We start from the raw sequence: 18,922 nt of genomic DNA, 5'->3' as shown, positions 1-18,922 counted from the left end.
CAAATGAAGAAACAGACAAAGGATTAATCTCAAAAATATACAAGCAACTCCTGCAGCTCAATTCCAGAAAAATAAATGACCCAATCAAAAAATGGGCCAAAGAACTAAACAGACATTTCTCCAAAGAAGACATACAGATGGCTAACAAACACATGAAAAGATGCTCAACATCACTCATTATTAGAGAAATGCAAATCAAAACCACAATGAGGTACCATTACACGCCAGTCAGGATGGCTGCTATCCAAAAGTCTACAAGCAATAAATGCTGGAGAGGGTGTGGAGAAAAGGGAACCCTCTTACACTGTTGGTGGGAATGCAAACTAGTACAGCCGCTATGGAAAACAGTGTGGAGATTTCTTAAAAAACTGGAAATAGAACTGCCATATGACCCAGCAATCCCACTTCTGGGCATACACACTGAGGAAAACAGATCTGAAAGAGACACGTGCACCCCAATGTTCATCGCAGCACTGTTTATAATAGCCAGGACATGGAAGCTACCTAGATGCCCATCAGCAGATGAATGGATAAGGAAGCTTGTGGTACATATACACCATGGAATATTACTCAGCTGTTAAAAAGAATTCATTTGAATCAGTCCTAATGAGATGGATGAAACTGGAGCCCATTATACAGAGTGAAGTAAGCCAGAAAGATAAAGAACATTACAGCATACTAACACATATATATGGAATTTAGAAAGATGGTAATGATAACCCTATACGCAAAACAGAAAAAGAGACACAGAAATACAGAACAGACTTTTGAACTCTGTGGGAGAATGTGAGGGTGGGATATTTCAAAAGAACAGCATGTATACTATCTATGGTGAAACAGATCACCAGCCCAGGTGGGATGCATGAGACAAGTGCTCGGGCCTGGTGCACTGGAAGACCCAGAGGAATCGGGTGGAGAGGGAGGTGGGAGGGGGGATCGGGATGGGGAATACGTGTAAATCTATGGCTGATTCATATCAATGTATGACAAAACCCACTGAAATGTTGTGAAGTAATTAGCCTCCAACTAATAAAAAAAAATAAAAAAATTAAAAAAAAGCTCAACATTCAGAAAACTAAGATCATGGCATCTGGTCCCATCACTTCATGGGAAATAGGTGGGGAAACAGTGGAAACAGTGTCAGACTATTTTTTTGGACTCCAAAATCACTGCAGATGGTGATTGCAGCCATGAAATTGAAAGACGCTTACTCCTTGGAAGGAAAGTTATGACCAACCTTGATAGCATATTAAAAAGCAGAGACATTACTTTGCCAACAAAGGTCCTTCTGGTCAAGGCTATGATTTTTCCAGTGGTCATGTATGGATGTGAGAGTTGGAATGTGAAGAAAGCTGAGCTCCAAAGAATTGATGCTTTTGAACTGTGGTGTTGGAGAAGACTCTTGAGAGTCTCTTGGACTGCAAGGAGATCCAACCAGTCCATCCTAAAGGAGATCAGTCCTGGGTGTTCATTGGAAGGCCTGATGTTGAACCTGAAACCCCAATACTTTGGCCACCTCATGTGAAGAGCTGACTCATTGGAAAAGACCCTGATGCTGGGAGGGATTGGGGGCAGGAGGAGAAGGGGATGACAGAGGATGAGATGGCTGGATGGCATCACCGACTCGATAGACATGAGTTTGAGTAAACTCCAGGAGTTGGTGATGGACAGGGAGGCCTGGCGTGCTGAGATTCATGGGGTCACAAAGAGTCGGACACGGCTGAGAGACTGAACTGGGCCACTTGGCAAAAGAGGTAACTAATAAGAACCTACTGTATAGCACAGGGAACTTAGTATTCTGTGGTGACCTCAGTGGGAAGGAAATCTAAAAGAGGACACATGTATATCTATAACTGATGCACTAACACAACATTGTAAAGCAACTATACTTCAATAAAAATTAGTTTTAAAAAGTCTTCTAAGGAAGTATGACTGTATTTCAGTAAATGAGACATGAAACTTCAGAGAATTTAATTCACTTATAAATGTAAAATTTTCACTATTATTTTAACTTAAAATTGTGTTGAAAATAGGAAGCAAAGACAGAATGCTTAATATATTACAAGAGAAAATAATATAGTAACTGTTACTACCAGCAACTGGTGGCCATGTCTGTTTAGAGTGACATTTCTCATCTTGTGTCTATAGGCTCATCCTTGAATTTAATATAACAGTAGTTTCAGTACTTTGATTTGTTATAGCTAAATAAAAAATAGTATGAAAAGGTCTGGAAATTCTTAATTTCTGTACTCATAAGGATGTATAATTAGGTTGTGACAAACCAGAAGCTCTTAGTATTTTATTCTTATCTGATTATTCCATGCCATGAACACATGGCCCCAATTTTAATGTCTCTTTTGGTACAAATTAAATAGAATGGAATCATTAGAGGCCTGTCTATTTGTATTTCGGGAGAATTAAAAATTGCTTCCTTATTTATTTTAAAATTTATAGGATTTGTATTTTACAACTAATACTCAAACAAGTCAACATATTCACTCATCAGTGTCACATGTGAATTGAGGACAAAGTATAAGAAACGCTCTCTCCAATTGCTTATTCAGGCATTTTTAGATTAAGTGAATCATGTAGAGTTTTTTTCAGCATGAGAACCAGGTCCTCTAGATTATGCAGGTAAGTTTATTAATAATTTGTAAAGGGATTAACTGTCCTCACGGTTAACCTTCTTCAAGGAGATCAGTATGAATCTTTGACTTATAAAACCAATAGAAAAAAAATAATATAATAAAGGACTTTATTATATAAGGTTTAAAATGTCTAATGTGATTAAGATGATCACTACAAAAGAGAAAAGTGAAAATCTACCTTTGTATTGTAATTTAAGGAGTTCTGTGAGTATATCCTAATGCAAGGTAATGAGCACACTCTGGTAGTACTGCTAAAAAGACAGTTCAGTTTAACCATAAAAAACATAAGATAAAGTGAAATTGAGGGGTATTTCCAACATAATCTACCAGTATCCTTCTAAAAAGGTCTTGAAATAAAAGAAAGACCAAAGAGTTATTCCAGACTTAAAGAAGATTATGGGGAAATTATAATTAAATTCAATGTGTGATCCTTGATTAGATCCTGGACTAGAAAAAAGACATCAGTGGTGGAGTTGAATAAGGTCTAAGATTAGAAAATATGAATAGTATGGTATCAATATTAGTTTCCTGATTTCTTTCATTTTACTGTGGTTTTATAAAATGTCAACATTTAAGAAATCTAGTGAAAAGGTAAACAGGAATTTTTAGGCTATTTTTGCCTAATTGCATATATGATTAACTTCAAAGGAAAAAATTAAAAAACTAGTTTCTAACATCAAGTCATTGTTGGATACAAGTCAATATCTATTAAGAAAGGGTCCTATATTAAGCTCTTTTTAGCATCAACATCACTTTCTTGGTAATGATGACTGATGTCACTAAGGATAAAAGGAAATATATACATATACATGTGGATTAAACAGGATTTTCTGAAAGTAAAGTAGGGAGTAATAAGTATTGATACAACAGGAGTAAACAGTGTTCAGAGAAAGCTGGAGTGTATGGTTATCCTATTTAGAGAAGAACTTTCTGGGTTTACTGAGAAAAACACTATAATAACAACAACTCATCCATCTTACCCATTTTTGTATTCCAACCACTTAGCAGAGTGCCTTGAATATGCTAAAAAGTCAATACATGTTTATTGAATCACACAGAGGCTTGGCAAAGAAGTCAGCTTCCTATGGGGGGAAAATGGCATATTTTATCTATTTCACAGTTTAATGTGGGACTGACTGACTTTATTTACTGAGTTAGTAAATGAAGTTTAGGAAAATGTCTTTCCCACTCTATTGTATTTTTAAAATTATTAACACCCTTGGTATTTATTACCACATATATGATAAAAATCCAAGGCCCAGATGACCCTGTCAACTTAGCAGGAGCCTCAGAAAGAAAAGAATGAGCAGTAGGCCATTCAGTAGAAACGCTAGAAATGTCTGTGTGTGTGTGTGTGTGTGTGTGTTTTAAGGGTTTTTTGTTGTTGTTATTTTTTTAAGAGGAAGCATAAGCAACGAGTCATTATTGACTAGAGAAACTACTTTGTAGAGGGCAATCTAATTGTTGAATGTGCCTGCTGGTGGTGCAAATGAGAAAATCTTTGAACACTACTAGTTCCCAAATTTTCTCTCATGACATATAAACAAAAGTCTCAACATTCAATCAAGCAATTCATTCAGAATCCAGTGCTGTGTCAAAAAGATGGCCAAATGCTACTTATTAGACTGTTGCTATCTTTCAGTAATTAAGAATATAGTTTTCCTATATTTCCTCTTAGTAAAAAACATATTTTCATATTTTTCTTTCTTTAATTAAACATAATTAAATTTATTTTTAAATTAAAAATTAATTAAATAAATAAAATATATTTATTTACTATATTTCTGTCTTTCACAAATAATACCAGCAAATCTTTGGGCTGCTTTAGACTGCATGAAGACAACACAGTTCATTCCCCCGGACTGGTTAGCATTCTCAGGCATGAATTCTATGTAAGCTGTTACTAATTTAAAGGAGTGGGTGCCACTTTACCCTCCCTAACAGTCTCAGATTAAGGAATAATTAATAAAGCTTACATATTTGTGATAACATTAAATAATGACAATGGGCAAAGATTTTGTTTTCTATGTTCACCACTTGAACCAATAATGTTATATTCTTCTAAGTGTGAATATTTATTTATTTAAAATACAAAATGATTTATGGAAAGTCTGGGTGAGGATGGCAGGATGTCATTAGTCCATAGGAGCTTAGTAAAACCTTTGCAAGAATTTAAAAATTTTATTTAGGAAAAGTCTCTTATTTAAAAACACGATAAAAGAAATATAAGTATTTATACACTACTTGCTCAGATACTTAGTCCTGTCCAACTCTTTGTGACCCTATGGACTGTAGCCCCTCAGGCTCCTCTGTCTATGGGATTCTTCAGGTAAGAATGCTGGAGTGGATTGTCATTTCCTCTCCCAGGGGATCCTCCTAACCGATGGATTAAACCCATGTCTCTTGAGTCTCCTGCATTGGCAGGTGGATTCTTTACCACTAGTGACACCTGGGAAGCCTGTTTAGACACTAGGATTATATTTATCTGAACATAAGATTGCTGATCACAGACTCTAACTAAAAAAAAAAAAAAAACTTCAACAATATTTTTACATTTCAGAAAAATGGCTTCTCATTTCCTCAAGGAAAAAGAAATCAGAAAACAAGCTTAAATATTTATTCTCTACCTTGAATAAGCGGATCTCTAACTGACATTGAATAGGAAAGGTAATATTTAAAGACACTCTTAAAGAGATAGGAATACCAGACCACCTGACTTGCCTTCTGAGAAACCTGTATGCAGGCCAGGAAGCAACAGTTAGAACTGGACACGGAACAACAGACTGGTTCCAAAATGGGGAAGGAGTATGTCAAGGCTGTATATTGTCACCCTGTTTATTTAACTTATATGAGGAGTACATCACGCAAAATGTCAGGCTGGATGAAGCACAAGCTGGAAACAAGATTTCCAGGAGAAACATCAATAACCTTATACGGAGATAACACACCCTAATGGCAAAAAGTGAAGAAGAACTAAAGAGCCTCTTGATGAAAGTGAAAGAGGAGAGTAACAAAGTTGGCTTAAAACTGAACATTCAGAAAACTAAGATCATGGCATCTGGTCCCACCACTTCATGACAAATAAATGCGGAAACAATGGAAACAGTGACAGACTTTATTTTCTTGGGCCCTGGAATCACTGCAGATGGTGACTGCAGCCATGAAACTAAAAGACGCTTGCTCCTTGGAAGAAAAACTATGACTGACCTAGATAGCATATTAAAAAGCAGAGACATTACTTTGCCAACAAAGGTCTGTCTAGTCAAAGCTATGGTTTTTCCAGTAGTCATATATGGATGTGAAAGTTGGACTATATAGAAAGCTGAGTGCCGAAGATTTGATGCCTTTGAACTGTGGTGTTGGAGAAGACTCTTGAGAGAGTCCCTTGGACTGCAAGGAGGTCCAACAAGTCCATCCTAAGGGAAATCAGTCCTGAATATTCACTGGAAGAACTGATGTGGAAGCTGAAACTCCAACACTTTGGCCACCTGATGGAAGAACTGACTCACTAGAAAAGACCCTGATGCTGGGAAAGATTGAAGGTGGGAGGAGAAGGGGCCGACAGAGGATGAGATGGTTGGATGGCATCACTGACTCGATGGACATGAGCTTGAGTAAGGTCGGGGAGATGGTGATGGACAGGGAAGCCTGGTGTGCTGCAGTCCATGGGATTGCAAATAGTCAGACACAACTGAGCGACTGAACTGAACTGGAAGTTGGAATGGAGGGATGGCCAGAGACTGTTAATTATGCTACACAAATTTTCCAAGACATGAAGAACGTTCATTCATCAGAAGTAATGCAACTGAAGAATTTTTAAAGCAAAATATTTGCTTCATTATTTAAGATGACTTCAAAACCTTACTCCTTTTATCCATATATTTCTCAGAAAGCATAGCATACCTGTGATCTTAAGCACTACACAGTAGTTGAGGGATTGAGCATGGTAAGAAGGGAATAGAAAATGGAAAGGAGAGTTAGATATCATTTCTTCCTTCTTTTTAAAGCCCAGACAAAAAGGAGAGTAGTGAGTTTGAAAGAGTCTATATTCCTAGAGACAGATGACAAGCAAATAAACAGTATTTTACTGCTATTAAATTTTTCTGGGCCAGGTACAAGTCATGTATGGAAAAATTTTCCATTTTACTCACAGTTTAAACATGAAGAAATGGTTAAAACTGGGTCATTTGTTACGTAAACATAAGTACCTTCACTTTTGCGGCCATCCATTTCCCGCATTAGGTGTAGTCATAGTCTCATGAGACGTAGCCCCACCCCAGTCTTAGTAAATATCAACTGCAACTTAAATGTATAATATATCACAATGGGTTGTCTTTATAAGCCTTTAAAAGCATTATTTCCTAGTGATCATAATACAGAAGCACATAACAGAGGATTTGAAATGAGTTCCCTCTTAGATACTCAAGGCCTTTAGGTAAACAGGTGCTTGCTTGTTTACGTAAACCACAGAAATCACCTATAAAGCTTTCAAAAATACTGATGTCCAGTATTTTTTACTGGACAGACAAATTATATCAAAGTCTCTGGGCTGGAACCTGCGAAACAGTATTCTTTAGATTTTTTAAAATTGCCAAGATACTCGTATTGAGCACAGGTTGAGAAACTGATGTAAATCCTTTATTAAGGATTAGGCTCTCTTAGTAATGGGTTCTTGGCTCCCTGCTTGCCCCCACACCCTAGGTGTGCGATCTTTGCCTGGTGTCCTCATTTATAAAATAAGGATGGAGAAAGAATGGCTGTTATGGGACTGCTGAAAAAATTAAATAAGTTGAGATTTGTAAAGTAATTAGGACAGTAGCCATGACTATGTAAATTTCTATTAAATAAGCAATTAAATTTCTATTAATTAAGTAGAAATTAAATAGGAAGTTAAATTTATATTAAATAAATGTGAAAAATAAATCAGGCTTTGGGGGTTAACGGAAAGAAATTCCAGGACAGGAAGGGAGTCAGAGTAGCAGCCTGAAGTCCTCAGAGCTTTCACAGCAGTTGGAACATCATTAAAGGCGTAGCTTGGGCTTGTTCAAGAAATCCAATCAAACAGAAATGGAGATATTTTGATGCTTTATTTAGTTGTGAATGACTAAAACTGACTAAGAGTATTGACACACATAACTGAAAAGACTAGTGGGCTCAAATGAAATGATCAAGATTGGAAACACTTTCTCCTCTTTCTTGACCTCACTTTCCTTTCCAGGCTTTATTCTGAGGCACGCTACTTCTCTTAACGGCAGGAGTTCCACCTTACATGCATTCCACTTGGTGGCTCAGAAAACAGATATTTCTTCCCTCGTAAGTCCAGGCAAAGTCCCAAGACTGAGTTTCACTGGCTTTAGTTTGTCCCACTCAGAATGTTGTTAATGTGTCTTTGTTTTCCTCACAGAGCCTCTTGGTTTGAGGCTAACGGTAAATAATCACTGAGCTTGGGGGGATTTGATGCTCTGATTAAATTTAAATCATAGGCTCATTTTGGGAGTCAGAGTTGGAATTAACTCTACACAAATCAGAAGAGTAATGGATTGACTATCCCTTACAGAAAACTAGGATGCTATTCCCAAGAAAGGTTAAGTGGATTTGGGGCAGATTAACAAGAACAGGTGTCACCATGCGTACACGCTAAGTTGCTTCAGTCGTATTTGACTCTGTGCAACCCTATGGACTGTAGCCCGCCAGGCTCCTCTCTCCATGGGATTCTCCAGGCAAGAGTACTGGAGTGGGTTGCCATTTCCTCCTCCAGGGGATCTTTCCGACCCAGGGATTGAACCCGCATCTCTTGTGACCCCTGCATTGGCAGGCGAGTTTCTTTACTGCTAGTGCCACTTGGGAAGCCAGGTGTCACCATGATTCAGTTCAGTTCAGTTCAGTTGCTCAGTCACGTCCAACTCTTTGCAACCCCATGGACTGCAGCACGCCTGGCTTCCCTGTGCATCACCAACTCCCACAGCTTACTCAAACTCATGTCCATCAAGTTGGTGATGCCATCCAGCCATCTCATCCTCTGTCATCCCCTTCTCCTCCCACCTTCATTCTTTCCCAGCATCAGGGTCTTTTCTAATGAGTCAGTTCTTCCCATCAGGTGGCCAAAGTATTGGAGTTTCAGCTTCAGCATCAGTCCTTCCAGTGAATATTCAGGACTGATTTCCCTTAGGATGGACTGGTTGGATCTCCTTGCTGTTCAAGGGACTCTCAAGAGTCTTCTCCAACACCACAGTTCAAAAGCATCAATTCTTTGGCACTCAGCCTTCTTTATAATCCAACTTTCATATCCATACATGCCTACTGGAAAAACCATAGCTTTGACTAGATGGACCATAATTAAGGTATAATATTTCCATGTCTCCAGAGACTTTTTTATTATGTTTCTATGTTTAGCTAGATTTGAAATCTATGGATTGGCATATTTAGAGACCTGGGAAGGATCGTCTCCCACTGTCAGTCTTCCTGCTTTTTAATTCCTGAAATTCTTTAGACAGAATGAAGAATTTATGCTAAGACTTAACATGTAAAATAACCCTGGGATCTAAACTCAAATTAAAATATAACTGACTGATATAAGATACTCTTTGAAGTCTTTTTTTTTTTTTTTTTTTTTATGGTTTTAATGGCAAGAGAGGAGAGAGAAGCCAAGGAACAATAAACAGGCCCAGAAAAGTAAAGCTTTGGACACTCTGGGCAAACAGCCTACTTTCAGTGGCTGCCAAAGCTGGCCATGTCCCTTGTCAGAACTCTAAAAAACTAGATTCTCAGCACATTACATTCTGACATCTTGGAGTGCTAAATGCAGTTCAAAATTTCACAATCTGCCTAAAGTACCGTTTATTCAAAATCAATTCTTTGGGTGGTTAGAGATGGGATGGATTGCGGCTGCCAAAATAATCCCTCAATTCAGTGAAGGACTTGATTGTTTGACTTAGGTAGATTAAATAGTGTGGTTATTGACAAATTTCTTTCACATTTAAAGGTGCTGGGACATCAGGCAGACAAGCGAGTTTTATTTTTAGTTCAAGCAACTGCCAGAAATGGTACTGGAACTTTAAGATTTAAACACTTTTATCTCATCTCGGAAACCTGGCCATTGGAAGACTATGCCAGATTTCCCTTTCCACACTCCCTCTTTGGAGTGTTGTGCTGGCCTGCCCCCCTTTTGACCTCCATCTGTATTTACTCTTGGTTAACAAGTGTCTACTAAGTGATAACTACACATCTGCCCAGTCCTCCGGGCAGACTAATAAAGTGATTTTTTTTTTTTTTTTAATCACCATCTTTGTGACCTCTGAGGTGAATGTGTTTAAATCTCTGTCTTTAAATTTGATTTCCATTTTTTCCCCTGTGAATCTGGACTGTTGATTTGATCCTCCCATTTCTCTAGCTTCTGCTTCTGTGTCTTCACTTTGCCGTCTAGAAATACAGGAAGGTATCTTTGCTTCTGTGACATCAGAGTCCTCGGGTTCCCCCTAACGCCTTTCTGTTGGCTCGTTTTCCATGTTCCTGATCTAACGTGTAAGTGTTCCTTTAATCAGATTTGTGTATCCTTCTAAGCTGGGTTAACTGTCCCTTCTATGTGTTCCCATAATAGGAGAACTAATTACACTACACTGAAGGAAGTTGTTTACATACTAGTACCCTTACTGAACTTAAACTTGAGAAAAGAAACTAGACATTAATCACTGTTTGAATTCTACTACCCAGCCCTGCAAGTACAAAGGCAAACAACCTCGTCATCTATGATATAATATATCCAAGACACTTTGCCTGAAGGAATTGCATAACAGGGAACTTCAGGCCACTCCAGGCATGCATTATGGTAAAGTTAGATCTGATGCTGTGTGGTAGCTGTTCCTCAAACTAGAAAATGATGATGTTCCTCTTCTCTAGGCCTATGGAATCAGCATCTGTCAATCACCAGATATTTGTGATGATGTGCACACCAAGTCAGGTCCTTATACCTAACACATTTAAAAGGAAGTTAAATCTCAACACATATGGATTCTGATGTTAAGAAAATAACTATAGATCAGGGGTTATGTGAATGTGCATGGATAGTGACAATTATTAACCATTTCAGTAAAAAAAATGTTCTGTGCATCCTTTAAGAAGTACATATTCATCTGAACAATAAACTTACTTCCAGAAAGATGAATGCTGGTGAGAATAATAAAATATGGAGAAAACAATCACAGTGGAAGGGAGTATTGCTGAGACCATATTCATGGATAGCCAAAAATGGATTGGGTCTTGCACAGGTAGATGGGTTGGCCACTGTTAAGAGCACAGAGAGTCTTTTGTGTAACAAGCGACAGGCACACTCTGGGCAGAGACGCAGGTGAGGCCGCATACATCCTTCTCTGTTTTCTCATTGGAATAAGCAGCAGGTCATTAGTTGAGGGTGAGGAGGTATTTGACATTTGAAAACAATTCTAAAATATGATAAAGGATTTTCTAATAGAATGGGACAACAATGGATGACTTCCACCTTGCTAAATCCACTGTTGCACAATTTGAATGACAGACAGCAATTTACATAGTGTATCACTCCTTTCCTCTTAAGATATTGCCTTCACATACTTTCCTGATTTTCTCCCAACTTCCTGACCGCTCATCTCAGCCTCCTTTGCTGGCCCTACAAACTCTATGAAGTGCCCCACAGCTCAGATCCTTAAACTCTTCTATTTAACACTTCCTAGATGATCTTATCCATTCTTCTGATTTTAAAACTATCTAGGTGCAGGTGGCTCTCCAATTCATATCTCCAGCCCAGAATTCTCCACTGAACTCCAGGTTAATATAAGCAATTGACTGCTTCATGTCTTCACTTGGAATTTTGTTCTCTCTCTCAAGCTTAGCATGTTCAAGATGGAATCCCTGACATATCTCCACTTGCTACTAAACTTCTCCTCCTGTGTTCTTTCCAATCTTAGTAACTGGCAGCTCCAGTCTTCTGAGTCTTTTGATTATTCATACACAAAACTTGGAGCTGCGCTTGACTGGTCTCTTTCAGCTCACCTCATTTACAATTCACCAAAAAAATTTTTTTGTCTATAATTTCAAAATATATCCAGATATCCAAATACATCACATTTTCCCCAGACCAATTGCCACCACTCTGATCTAAGCTACTGTCAACTTTAGCTTTTTAATTAGCTACTTTTTTTAGTTTACTCTTTCTCTTCACCCATCTATTTTAGTTACATTACCCACCTCAATGCTACTAGAATATACTAGGCATGTTCCCAATTTAGAGCTTTTGTACTTACTATTTTCTCTGCTTTTAAAACTGCTTCACTGTTTTCTTTGTTAGCCATATGGCCTACTCCCTCACTCTCTTCAAGTCTTTATAGATGTATAGAAAAAGTATGCAAGATTATATATTGAAGTGTTATCTACATTTTATAGAATATACACATATTAAACTAGTTCTCTCCACATGGTGGAATTTCAGGTGATTTTTACGTTTATATTTGAATACCTGAATATTTTCTTAGTTTACACCAATGATAATAATGAAACTAACACATTTCAAAAAATGCTTTTTTTTTTTTCCAAATGGAGTTAAACAGTCTCATGAATTATAAAGCTGCTATTCACCTCCACCCCCACTGATGTAACTATTTGTGATAAATATTATCTGCTTTATTCCCATCCCTCTAAACTTCTCTCATTCATTACTTGATGCAACTTTGTACATTCCTCAGTGAGGATTCAGAGTTGTAACACTTGAGGTCTATAACTGCCTTTTAAATCCTATATTCACCTTCTACTGATTTTATAAACTAGTATAAACACATCTGGAATCACTTACACTGCAGTGACTACTGCAGGGATGACTGGGACAGCAACAACAACTGACACTGCTGACGGCTTCCTCAGACTCCATCATAAGCAGCATCTTATTCATCCTCAGACTAGCTCCATGAAAGAGGTAGTTGGCAATTCCCCCTTTAAGATAGGGAAATTGAGATGCAGAGAGATTAGATAAGAGATTAATTAATTTGCCCAAGATTACATAACAAATGGGACTTCCCTGGTGGCTCAAATGGTAAAGAATCCGCCGGCAATGCGGGAGACCTGGGTTCAATCCCTGGGTTGGGAAGATTCCCTGGAGAAGGGAATAGCTACCCACTCCAGTATTCTAGCCTGGAAGAATTCCATGGACTGTACAGCTCATGGGGTCACAAAGAGTCATACATGACTGAGCAACTTCCGCATATAACAAGTAAACCATTTTGAATTCAAAATGAGGACTGACTTCAATGACTTTGGTCTGAATACTACCATGCTTCGTGTTAAGTCACTTCAGCCATGTCCGACTCTGTGAAACCCTATGGACTGCAGCCTGCCAGGCTCCTCTGTCCATGGGATTCACCAAGCAAGAATACTGGAGTGGGTTGCCATGCCCTCCTCCAGGGGATCTTTCCCACCCAGGGGTTGAACCCAAGTCTGTTAAGAAAACCTGCTTTGGCAGGCAGGTTCTTTACCACTAGCACCACTTTTACAACAAAAAGGTCATCTCTGTGATAATAGCTTCCAAAAGAGGAGAAGGAGATTAATTAAATCCAGAATCAGGCAGTGGAGAAACCTATCAGAGGGATTTTTTTCACTAGGCACCAGAAGACTCCTAAATCCCCTAAGGTTTCCTGTTAAAATGAGCTGTAAAATGATTGGTTAAAGACACAGAATATAAGGCAATATGAACAAACATTAACTTCTGGCCCTTTTTATTTTACCTAATTGTGTATAATTTTTCAGCAAGTCCTTTCTATATCACAGCTTTTCCATTGTAAAATTGGTGGGTTTTGATTCATTGTTCTCTAATAACACTTTCAACTCAGCATTTAAAAAATATTTTATAAATGTTTGCCTCGACTGTGGAAACACACACACGACAATTCTGTATTCTAGTTGGAGTCTCAACTAATTTTATAGCAAATTATTAAAAATATGAGATTTGATAAATAAATTTCAGATTCCTATAATGTCCATAAGAGTGGTGGTAAAGGCTATCAAGTAAATTGAAGTCCCAAGGGATGGCTTTACATATTTTCAACAGATAATGCTTGAACAAAGCCAGGCCACCAGGACTCTGATAATTACTATTCTTTCCCTTAAAATGAGGTTAAAAGAACAGAGTGGTTTGTCTTTAGAAATATTTGTCTTATGTAGTCAAAACCTCAAGAAGCAGATTCTTAAGAGTTATAAAGGGAATGTTGAATGTTCCGAGCTTTTTGTAATGTTTAGAGTATACTATCCAATGGAGAACTTTGACCATAATGAACACTGTGAACACGGCACCGCTTGGCTAACCAACATCAAGTTGAATGCAGACAGAGATTGGCACTGCTGCAGTAATCACTGTGAGCTGGTGTACTGGGGGAATCAAACTAAACTTTCCTTACATTTTTAAAATCACTACCATTATGAAAAAAATTTAGAAAAGTAAATAGAATGGAAAATAGACTTTAACTAGTCTAATGGCCAATAAAAGTTATCTGAACATGCAGGTTGAAGAAGAATTTAGCATTTAGAAGAATCTGGCATTCCTGAAAAGTTAGGAAGTTTTATCATCCCTAATAAGGAAATAACATCTTTAGAAGCAGTGAGGAAGAAGCATTCATTCTAACTACAGCAAAACCTGCCATAACCAAGAAGTCTGCCTTAAAAATACAACTGAATAAAACATAGATTTTGGGGTTTTTTTTTCAAGTGCCCAGGCCTGACTGCTGAAGCTAGCCCGTATCCAGCCTTCCGCCGCAGAAGCTAAAGCCATCCATTCCCATCCCTGCTATGGTTTGGCGCCACCTGGTGGAAGTAGAGCTCTCTGTTTTAAGTGGTCAATAGAGGCTCATTGCAAGCATCATTTTCCATTAGAGAACGGGTGAAAGTCAGAGAAGCTTTTTCAAATACTAAAAAAAAAATTATTTAAATAAGAATCAAAGAAGCAAAGCATACAGACCTATGGCCTAGGTCAACACTTTAGAAATCTGAGAAAGCAAAGTGTATATTAGTCAGTTTGGGCTACTATAACAAAATAATACAGAATGAGAGCTTCCCTGAAAGCTTCCCTGGTAGCTCAGCTGGTAAAAAATCCACCTGCAAAGCAGGAGACTCTGATTCGATTCCGGAGTCAGGAAGATCCCCTGGAGAAGGGATATGCTACCCACTCCAGTATTCTTGGGCTTCCCTGGTAGCTCAGATGGTAAAGAATCTGCCTGCAAGGCGGGAGACTTGGGTTTGAACTCTGGGTTGGGAAGATCCTCTGGAGGAGGGCATGGCAATCCACTCCAGTATTCTGGCCTGCAGAATCCCCATGGACAGAGGAGCCTGGTGGGCTACAGTCCATGCGGTCATAAAAAGTTGGACATGACTGAGTGACTAAGCACACACAGAATGAGAGGTTTAAGCAGTAGACATTTAGCTCTCACAGTTCTGGAGGATAAGAAGTCCAAGATCAGGGTACCAGCACAGTGGAGAAGTTCTCTTCTTATGTGGACACAGCTGCCTTCACACTCTCCAGGGCAGTGGGAAGCACAAACGCCATCATGAGGGCCCCAACCTCATGACCACATCTCAACCTGACTACCTTCCAAAGGCCCCATCTCCAAATACCATCACACTGGGGATTGCAGCTCCAAATTAGGAATTTTGGAGGGACACAATCATTTGGTCCCTAACAGAGTGAGAAATATCTTACAAATTGGACTTCTCTGTCTGGACAAAATAGCAGTTGTGGTAATGATTATTATTTTCTTTTCTATTCAATTTTTAAGAGAACTTCAGACTAGCTAAATATAGAAAGCAATGATTGCCATTTAAAATCTTGTATATGTGGTTAGACAATGTATTGGAATACATAGATTCTGGGCAATATTGGTTTGTGTCTATTTTCAAGTTTATTTTTATTCCACCTTTATTGGGAAGCTTTGCCCCACTTCACTCCTCTAAGTCTCAGTTTTCTTATGTGTAAAACTACAATGTTAGAATAGATACTCTGTGTTCTGTCCTAGGGTTAATACCATAATAACTATACTGTTATCACAAATAGCATATTTGTTCAACACTTTATGTTTTAGAAAATGCTTCCATATGTTATCAGTTAAACTCCCAATAGCCTCAAAAGCCAAAGTTTGTAATAAGTCATTTTACAAATAAGAGGGATCAGGCTTTAAGCAATTTTTCTACGTGAGAATAATTGGTAGGTGAGGGGGCTAAGATTCAAACCTGAAATTTCTGATTCCAAATTTCATGTTTTCATTACCAGGCCAGGTATTTCCTCATCTGGGAGGTCAGTGATGTATTTAATTTTCTACTCTCAAAAAGATCCTCAGTACACATGTGGGATATTCCATAGTGCTCTGCTTTCACAGTCCCTCTCCTTTGAAAGTGGCAAGTTTCTGAGCTATGGAAAAGGTGCCAAGGGTCCTATTCAAGAGAGATGATAGCAGGGATTCTAAGCAAGTAAAACCAGGTTCGCACAACAGCCTAATTGCTAAATTAGCCTCCTACCTCCAGAAAGGAGGTGCTGGAGAAGACTCTTAAGAATCCCTTGGACTGCAAGGAGATCAAACCAGTTAATCCTCAAGGAAATCAACCCTGAATCATTGGAAGGACTGATGCTAAAACTGAAGCTCCAATACTTTGTCCGCCTGATGTGAAAAGCCATCAGGAAGAGATCCTGATGCTGGGAAAGACTGAAGGCAAAAGGAGAAGGGGGCAGCAGAGGATGAGAGAGTTCAATAGGATCATGACTCTGTAGACATGAATCTGAGCAAAATTCAGAAGATATTGGAGGATAGAGGAGCATGGTGTACTGCAGTCCATGGGGTCACAAAGAGTCGGACATGACTTAGCAACTGAACACCACCACCTCCAGAAAGGTCCAAACAACTTGAGAGATGGAGGAGAGATACCAGGAGAGGCAATCAGAGGACTAGTCCGGCAGGACTGCAGGCTTTGATACCAGATGAACCGGGTTCATGTCTTGCCTTCCCCTAACAAGGTATGTTAATTTTGCTTAACTCTGCTGACTGACCAGAGTCTAGATCTTATCAGCAAAATACCTACAACATGTGGCACTGGGGAGGTTAAAATGCCACAAATGTATAAAAAAGCACCTAATTCACCGTCAAGAGCATTGATGACATCTGACAATATTAAGTCTATCTATAGATACCAGATCGGAGAAGGCAATAGCTCCCCACTCCAGTACTCTTGCCTGGAAAATCCCATGGACGGAGGAGCCTGGTAGGCTGCAGTCCATGGGGTCGCAAAGAGTCAGACACGACTGAGCGACTTCACTTTCACTTTTCACTTTTATGCATTGGAGAAGGAAATGCAACCCACTCCAGTGTTCTTGCCTGGAGAATCCCAGGGATGGGGTCACACAGAGTCGGACACGGCTGAAGTGACTCAGCAGTAGCATAGATACCAGATAGTTCAACTGAAACTAGTTAATTAAATCTCCACATGCATTTACAATTCTGTCACCTAAAAACATTCTGGACTGTCATTTTTTTAAAAAAGTTTGAATGTCACCAATACAGTAACATAAGTAATCATAAATAATGTTAAACTGTATGCTTTGACCTTAGAAATCCAAATACGCAGTGAAGAAATCTGTCCACTCAGCAAATATTTATAAAGCATCTACTAATGCTCAGTGCTGGGGAACAAAATAGATTTTTTTTTTTGTATCATGTAGTTTATATTTTATTTACACTTTTACTTAATTATCTACATATAGTAGAATGTACTTTTTAGAAAAATCTTGCCATTGATAAGTCCAAATTTACTTTTAACTTTGGTATAAACTTTCCTTGACAACTCTAACTTCCATGAGTATAACAAGGCAATAGACATGTTTGGCAGAGCAACTATTTATGTCCTGTCTTCTGTGTTGCCAGGGTGATGATAGCAATATCGAAAACATTGGAGGTGGTTGTTATTGGCAGGGATCCTAACTTTCATTTCCAAATGGAAGAACCGTAAAAAGCAAAATGTAGGCTGGGATGTGGGCTGTAGACTGGTCATGGCTATACATAAACTAGATGAATGGATTATTGGTGATTAACCAAGTGTGGATGCTATTCTTGGAAAAGTAATACCAATAGGCAATATTTCCTTAATATTTAAAAATTAATGAAATTTGGTGATTACACCAAATACTTTTATTAAAAGCTAACAGCACATCATTGCACATTTTCAAATTATTACATTTTTTTGTCCACTTTTCTGTCTTTTCATGGAAAACAACTCAAAAGGTTTACTGAACTTTTGGTTCCTCAGTATATATTGAAATGTTGCTATGGTTCAAATTCAGTTTCTAAAGGATTTTTTAGACATATTGATTATATACTTTAAAGGGAATAAATGATTATATACTAACCCTGAAAGAAAAAGTTATCTATTACTTTGGCTGAATTTTTTGTCATATTTAAAAGCACCAGGGAGTAAGTAATTGGTGACTTCTCTCCCTCACCACCTATTTCAATCTTTTAACTCCAAACCAATTAGTACATTGGCAGTGAATTAATTAAAAAAGAAACTTTTTGTCGTGGATGCTGTGCATTGACCCAAACTCTGGGTGGCAATAGAAAGTATGGTGTGGAGAGAAAAAAGAGAATGTCAAGATTGAAGAGACAGACACCAAGACTGCATTTCTTTGGTTTCTTTTCAGCTTGGTTTTTTGTTTGCTTTCTTTTTTAGGTTTCAAATGTACTTCCTTTCTCTAATTATATTATAATGAGCAGCAGAGTGCTTAGATGACAAACTGATTTAGAAACAATTCTGTATTAGAGCAGTTGTAATGGTCGCTTATCTCTCTGCCCCTTTAGGATGTCTCTACCAGGTTCCATTCTATTCCATCCTGTGATAGCAAGCACTCATATGACAACACAGAAAATGATTCTGCTAGCTACCACAGCATTACCAAATGTGTCATGGAAATCCAGTGAGTATTTTAAGTGGTTCTTTCTTGCCACAACTTTCTGAATGCTTGGATTATTGAGACTACAGTTGACCCTTGAACATTGAGGGGATTTGGGGTGCCCATCCTCTGTGCAGTCAGAAATCTAGGAATAACTTATAGTTGGCCCCTCGTGCATATGGCATCCCCATCCAAAGATTCAACCAATCCACAGATCTTGAGTACCGTAGTATTTACTACTGAAAAAGAAATCCACATACAAGTAGACTTGCACAGTTCAAACCTGTGTTGTTCAATGTTAATTGTACTTAATGCATTTCTGGCCAAGGAGAAC

The sequence above is a fragment of the Cervus canadensis genome, chromosome 3, assembly GCF_019320065.1.
Source record: "Cervus canadensis isolate Bull #8, Minnesota chromosome 3, ASM1932006v1, whole genome shotgun sequence".
In the NCBI taxonomy this organism is placed as follows: domain Eukaryota; kingdom Metazoa; phylum Chordata; class Mammalia; order Artiodactyla; family Cervidae; genus Cervus; species Cervus canadensis.
Note: the sequence above shows the minus strand (reverse complement) of the source record.